This window comes from Apus apus, chromosome 5 (assembly GCF_020740795.1).
Source record: "Apus apus isolate bApuApu2 chromosome 5, bApuApu2.pri.cur, whole genome shotgun sequence".
In the NCBI taxonomy this organism is placed as follows: Eukaryota; Metazoa; Chordata; class Aves; order Apodiformes; family Apodidae; genus Apus; species Apus apus.
The window spans coordinates 20,713,845-20,721,620 of NC_067286.1; positions in this window are offsets into that span (position 1 = coordinate 20,713,845).

Consider the following 7,776-nt stretch of genomic DNA (forward strand, 5'->3'; position numbering starts at 1 on the left):
AAGGCAGGTCCTGCTTGACAAACCTGATCTTGTTCTATGACATGGGGACCCATTTAGTGGATGATGGAAAGGCTATGGATTTTATTTACCCAGACTTTGACACTGTTTCTCACAGCATTCTCCTGGAGAAACTGGCTTCTTATGGCATGGATGTGTGTCCTCTTTGCTGTGTAAAAAGCTGGCTGGATGGCCAGGCCCAAAGAGTTGTGGCAAATGGAGTAAGATCCAGCTGGTGACTGGTCACAGGTGGTGTTCCCCAGGGCTCAATGTTGGGACCATATCTCCTTAATATATTTATCAATTATCTGGATGAAGGGAATGAGTGCACCTTCAGTAAGTTTGCAGGTGACACCAAATTGGGAGGGCGTATTGATCTGTGTGAGGGTTGAAAGCAGGACCTGGACAGGCTGGATGGATGGGCTGAGGCCAGTTGTATGAGGTTTAACAAGGCCAAGTGTTCAGTCCTGCACCTGGTCACAACAACCCTAAGCAACTCTACAGGGTTAGGGAAGAGTGGCTGGAGAGCTGCCTGGCAGAAAAAGACCTGGGGTTGCTGATCTACAACCAGCTGAATATAAGGCAGCAGTGTGCCAAGGTGGCCATGAAGGCCAAGAACATCCCAGGTTGTATCAGCAACAGTGTGGCCAGCAGGAATAGAGAAGTGATTGTGCCCCTGTTCTCAGCACTTGTGAGGCTGTACCTTGAGTATTGTTTTCAGTGTTGGACCCCTCAGTGTAAGAAAGACTTTGAGGTGCTGGGGCAAGTCCAGAGAAAGGCAACAAAGCTGGTGAAGGGTCTGGACAGCAAGTCTTATGAGGAGCAGCTGAGGGAAGTCCTTATCACTCTCTACGACTATCTGAAAGAAGGTTGTAGCGAGGTGGGGGTAGGTCTCTTCTCCCTACTAATAGGAAAAGAGGAAATGGACTTTGGAAGTTGTACCAGGGGAGGTTTAGATTAGATGTTAGAAGAAACTTCTTCATTGAAAGGATAATTAAACAGTGAAACAGGCTCCCCAGGGAGGTGTTTAAGACACATGTAGATGTGGTGCTTGGGAACATGGTTTAAGCACTGGACTTGGTAGAATCAGGTTAGTGGTTGGACTCAGTGATCTTTAAGGTCTTGCCCAATGAGAATGATTGTGTGATTCTGTGTCTTTAAATGTAACCAGCCATGGAAGTTTATTTGGCAGCCTTATGGGGCTCACTACCAGGGTGCAGTTTGTCAAGCTGCCTGGGTGTGTGAGGTCTGAACTGGGAGACCTAAACCAGTTCAGTTTTTTGGGATAATGCCTTTAGATAATGAGAAATCATTGATATCAAATGCTACCAGCAGGTTCTGCAGTCACCCCTTCATAAAACATTTGTGTCAAAATCCTGGCTGAGATACAGCTTCTGTAGCATCAAAGCAGGCTTGCATCTAACAGGCCGGGCAGCCTTTACTAAAGTGGATAGACACCTGTGGAAGTGGGACTGATGTGATCCTGTCACAGGGACAGGGAAGTTTTAGTTGTCCTTAACTTAGGCTTCTGTAAATAGTCTTTCAAAGAGATAGTTCTTCAGTATGGACTCCTAGTGGTCAAGAAGCACTGAGGGTAGAACACTTGACTGGTAATTGGCTGGGGAAGACCCCAGCCATAATTTGTTTGGAAATAATGTCCCTCCCCTGCCCCCAACAACAACAAAAACAAAATAGAAAAGCACTGACAATTGTTAGAAGCATCTGGAGTGGTCTTCTGTGCATTCTGTGTGAATTACTGGATGAATGTATATGAGTTAGTGCTTATGAGTTATGTCTAACCCTGGAGAAAATTGTTCATGTCTTTGCCTTATTGCAAATAACTGTAAGTTATAGGTGGACCCGCAGGGCACTATGCCTTCTTGCTGAGAAGACCTCACTGCTCTGACTTTGTGTTATAATTCACTGACTTTCAGGAGTTTAATTTAATTTTATGATAGGAATCCTAAACCAAAATAGATGTAAAAATAGTACCCTGACAAAAGCTTTTCATTGAAAGAGAGACTGAGTGAGAAGGTGAGGTCTGGTACCCTGTACACATGGGTATTTCTTTATTCTTCCATTCCTTGTGGTGGCCTCTTTAAGGGGCATCATGCCTACTTCATGTGATCTGATGGTACCCTATTCAGCTATATTTTCAAGGAGCAGTAACTGATTATGATTAAATTGACATGCAGTTTAGGTGCAGGACCTTTAAACATATTTTGATGCTCACCAGCAGTCCAGCTCTGTTATCACAATAAGTATGTTACTGCAGCTGTTAGAAATTAATCAAAAGGGCTTTACCTTGCTTTTACCTTTTCTGATTTTGATAAGAGAGATCAAGTGTTGGAAGCACAATTTTGGCTCAAAGAAGGTGGTCAGACATGGGGGCAGTTGGACTGGACTGTGACTATCTTTATAACAATTTATATTTTATTATATTTTAAAATGTATTTTCTATATATTCTTATATTCTGTATATTTATATATATAATCCATATCATAGAATCATCCTTGTTGGAAAGGACCTTGAAGATCAAGTCCAACTATAACCTAAATCCACCTACCATAACCTAATCTGCCTGTTCAGTGATTAAATCATGTTGCTAGGCACTGTATCTATATTGCTTTTAAAAACTTCCAGGGATGGTGACTCCACCACCTCCCTGGGCAGCCTTTTCCACTGTCCAATCATTCTTTCAGTAAATAAATTCTTTCTAATATCCAGTCTAAACCTCCCATGATGCAGTTTCAGGCCATTTCCTCTCATCCTTGAGAGAAGAGGCCAACTCCCACTTTCCTACAACCTCCTTTCATGTAGTTGTTGCAATGAGGTCTCCCGTCAGCCTCCTCTTCAAACTAAACAATCCCAGTTCCCTCAGCCTCTCCTCATAGGACTTGTTCTCCAGACCTTTCGCCAGCTTGGTAGCTCTTCTCTGAACACGCTCCAGCAACTCTACATCCTTCTTGTAGTGATATTTATATATACTTAATACATTATATAAATGTTATTATATTACATAGTTTCAATATTTTTAAAATATGTATTTGTTTTTTAGATATTGATATATTTTATTTGTGTCTTGATTTTATTATATTTATTATTACTTTTATCTGAGATTATGTTAAAAAAAAGTCCAGGAAGACTCTACTGCTGAGTTGTGAGGTCCAGACTGGATCCCCTTGCTTTCTAAACTCCTTCTCAGAGAGGAGTCTGGGTGCAACTGTATCTAGTCTTAGCCCCAAAGTATAAAGTTCAGACCCTAGGTTCTGTCACCAAGTCAGTTTATTACATCTTGAGCTAAGTACCTCTGAAGAGGGACCCCAATTGAATTTTATCTGTGCCTTTTAATTTATCACAATCCATCCACATGACATGCATTCGATCCTTTGTCCAGGAATTTCATTTAAGGTACATCTTTTCCTGAGATGCTTGTTCTCTTCTCTCTTCTGCATGTGCCTTTGACTTCATCTTTTGTTCCATCTGCCCCTGAAATTAATTGGGTTTCTGCTGTCTCCAGGTTGAATGGTCCCTTTCTTCATTATTTGCATCTGGAATTATAGTTCCTTGAATTCTGGTTTCAGGTGGCCCGCTTCCTGTTTGGTGGTGTCTTGTCTTACTGTCATAGGGAACTTTTCCATTATATTGATCTATTCTTAGTACTTTTCGAGGTAATACTTTAAAGTTCAACAGTAATTCAGCGTGGCCTAAGGTTCCAATATCTCAACTACTAATGCTAAGCAAAAATCAAGTGGGAGCCTAGTTTGGCCAGGCTCTAAATATTTATCTGCAAGCAAACCCAATATTCATTTTAGTCCCCAACAGATTATTACAGCCAAGCTGAGAATATATGAGTCAGAATAGCCAGAGGTTAAAATATGGCTCCTTTGCATTCACACACTGGCTTCCATTGCTGTCTGAAAGGAACCAGGGAGTCTGCCATGGGCATTCATCTCTGTCCTACTTTTTTGATGTGTTTGGCCACAGTGTTCAGTGGTCTGACCTTCCCTTTCCCCACACTACTGTCCTGCCTTTCAACATTTTGTTTTCTACGCTTATAAAGTCTAAACTCCTTCAATTTCCAGGGGATCCAGAAATACAGCCTGTATCTACTTTTTAATTTATTATATTTTTTTTAACTACAGGTGCCATAGCTAAAGCAAAACAAAAAAACAAATCCCTCAGTTGAATTTTAAATATTAATTCACTTTCTAAATTTTAACTAGAAGGATGATGACACATATAAAGGACTTCAGCATGAAGAAACTGAAGTGTTAGCTCTAGGAGTGTTTACAGGAGGTGAATCACACTGGAGGCACTTGCTTAGGTGTGAAGTTTAAGGTGTGCACTGAAACTAGGAAAACTTCAGTATGTCACTTTTCTTTGGTAGTACCTTGCCTCCTTAATACCCTGTTAGCAAAGCCAAGTTCATACCTGGCTGGAACCGCCACTTTAGTAAAGACAACAATAGAAGCAAAGTTAAATCTTGGAGGGAAGCAAGTCTATACATGCTTGAATTAATTCCAAAATTGAGATAAAAATGGGAAGGTCAAACATAGTTATTGTACTTGAGAAGCCAAACTCAAGGATTGCACATGACACCCTGATGCCTTGTTGCTGTGCGAGCAGTCAGAGCAGTATCTGTTGCTGAAGGCAGAAAGGAAAACTAACAAGTAACACTGGTCTGTAGCAGAGGAGTCAGGACTCTGCAGAAAGCAATCTTCTCCACAGATTGGGTGAGATAAGGTAAAGTTTGTCTTGTTGCCTTTTTTTTTTTTTTTTTTTTTTACCTTGGCCCCTTCATTGTTAGGTGGGGTAAGTCTCCTCAACAAAAGCCACTAGAAAATTTATGCATGGCATATGAATTCATTTTGCTACAGGCTGGCACCTGTCAGGTCTGGCTGAGCCAAGTCAAACCTGCTGTTACGAACAGTGTGACGAACTATCAAGTATGAGCTCCAGGATTGTGAGTAAACCAGGGCTTTTCCTCCTGCTTCAGCATGGGGTGACTGGGTCCGCAGGGGTTGTTCACCAACTGAAATAACCATCCACAGCCACATAGGAGAGCAGCTAGCTCCAGGAGGCAAAGAAGAGCTGATTGGGACAAAGGAGTCGGGATGAAATCACTAAACTTGGAAACCTTCATGAGCTGTATTGCCTTAGAGATCATTCAGTCAGAGCACAAACTGAAAGGAAAAGGAGGTTGAGGCTGGGACTGCAGCAAATAGGGACATTAATTTTCCTGTTTCATTGTTTCCACCTCTCATGCAGTTTCAGAAATCTTCCTAGTCCATCTGAGAGGAAAAAAAAAAACCAAACCAATCAAACCCAGACTTTCAGAGCTGTGAAACCTGAGCACTTTTTTTGTGGAAAAAATGGGGTCAAAAGTGATCACTAATAGACTTCAGAAAATGAAGCAGGGCCCCAGGTTTTGGGTATATAGATTAGCTTCATGATGCTGTGTATCAGTCTTCATCTGCTCCTCCTCCATCATAACTTAGCAAGGTAAATTAATTTTTACAGTATCATGTATTTATTTTGAAATAGAGAAAATTGGAGTCTTTCAGAGGAGAAGTGGTGATAGTAACCGTTCTGCTTGGAACAAAATACAAGTGAGGGTGGATTCAAGCTATAACTACTGCTACAGAATCTCTTTCTTCTTCCTTGCAAGTGATTGTAAATGATAAAAGAGATAACAGGAGTTCTGCCAGTGGGTTGGTTGTTTTTTGGTTTAATTGCTGTTTGTAAACTGGAAACCTCTGTAGAAGTAGCTGAGGCCTGACAAGCTTAAAGTTAACCGTTGAATGGCTGCCTCTGTGCTCAAAAACATTTTTTTTGTTGTTTGGTTTTTGGTTTTGTTTTTTTGGTGGGGTTTTTTTGTTTGGTTGGTTGTTTTTTTAATCAAGGAGATTACGTTTAACTGAAAAAAATTTAAACCAGTGAAATGAAAAAGATACAAAGGCCACAGATCCTGAAATTTTGTATTCCAGGTCACTAAGACGCTCAGATCCCCTAAGGGTCATGGTGGCACTAGGGTCCACTCTGTCCAGACTGGTCAAGCCACATCTTCCAGATGGAGTGAACAAAAGCTCAGTGGTGGGAAAATGATGAGGGTGAGACAGTGGTGACAGTGAAGTGTGTCTCCTTTGGTCATTTTTCCTGGTAGCATAACAATTTCCTCTTTGAGTGGAATGAGCATGAGTTTGAGCGAGTTTTTGCTTTGGTTTTTTTTGAGCCAAAATGTGCAACAGGCAGAATTTATTAGTCATCTTCATAATTTCATCCAGACAGGCCTAATTTCTCTAATTTCCTAATTTCCATTTCAGTCCATTAGCTTCCTACTCTATTGCCTTGTGTTTACTGCACAGCTTTATTAGCATGCTCAACCCTCATTAGTGCTTATTTACTAAGTTTTGTTAACTCCGGTAAGCGCTGTCTTGGAAGAGGCTAAATAGTCACAGCACCTAAATGACAGACACAGCATCAAAGAGTTAAAGTCTAGCACTGTGTGTACTCACGCAGGATACTGTAGTAAGGAATTGTTCAAGTTTTCTCTTTGCAGGTGGAACAGTCTTAGGGCCAGGCTACTGCTTTTTGAGGATAAGTAAGGTAGCAGAGTGACTGGTTTTGCACAAGCAAGGATTTTAGCTAAAACATCCATCCTGTGAAGATGCTGCAATGATATTTATCCAATAAAATACTAGAAATATCCTGGTCCACATCTAGTTGAAGCAGTACAAGTTTTTTTCAGAAACTCACAGGCACATGAGACATTTTTATTTACATGGGTGTGAACATACTTCTATATTCCTGACATTTTTCTATTTCTGCATGTTGACTTTCTATTCATAGGTTCAGCTGTATGTGCCTATTTTTTCTGTTTAAAAAAAAGGACATTATTACTTTGGCTCATCAAAAGATTTTAGTGCACTTAGAAATACGAGCATTAAAAAAGGATTAAAAACAGATTACAGTATCTGAGTATGTTTTCCTATCTATTACTCATGGGAGCTACTAGACCAACCAAGATGAAAGATATTAAGAATTATTTTTTTTTATATTAACTGCATTGCATTAGATATGTAAACACCACAATGTTTCCTCAGAAAAGTCTGAAGGTTTTGGACATTATACATTCTATAGAGCATAGAGTCTGAGATCAAGATTTCCCTTCCTGCAGATGCTGTTAAAAAACAGATGTAGCTGAGATAACATAAAGCAAACACTTTTCTTACTGACAAGAGGAACTCTCTTTTGTTTCTGATCTGAAATCTTGCAAAAAAAAGTTTCAACCCATAGTTGGTTTTGTGACAGACATAGCAAGCAAGCAGGATGTGGCCAGAGAGGTGATGGTGTGCAGCATTTTTCAGAGATGCATCTTAAATTAGAGGATGATAATGAGAACATTCAGTTTATTATCAATTACACTAGCTGTAACTTCTAGTAATAAAACTGTTGTTAACATTTAAAAATGACAACTTTTTTATCTGAAAATATATTCTTTGCCTTCTTGGTGCTGTAAGTTCTCCCTCATTAAAAAACAGCCAACTCTGAAACTCACAAGACGGAGACAATGGAGACTTTCAAGACCTGTCTGGATGCCTTTCAGAGTGATCTGCCCTAGTTTTTGGTCCCACTCTGGCAGAGGGGTTGGACTCGATCTTTGGAGGTCTCTTCCAACCCCTAATATTTTGTGATTCTGTGAGAAAATACCACCAAGGTCCTGTATCACTTACTCTGAGTAGCCCTTTGTATGAATAAAGATGCAACATACAGTG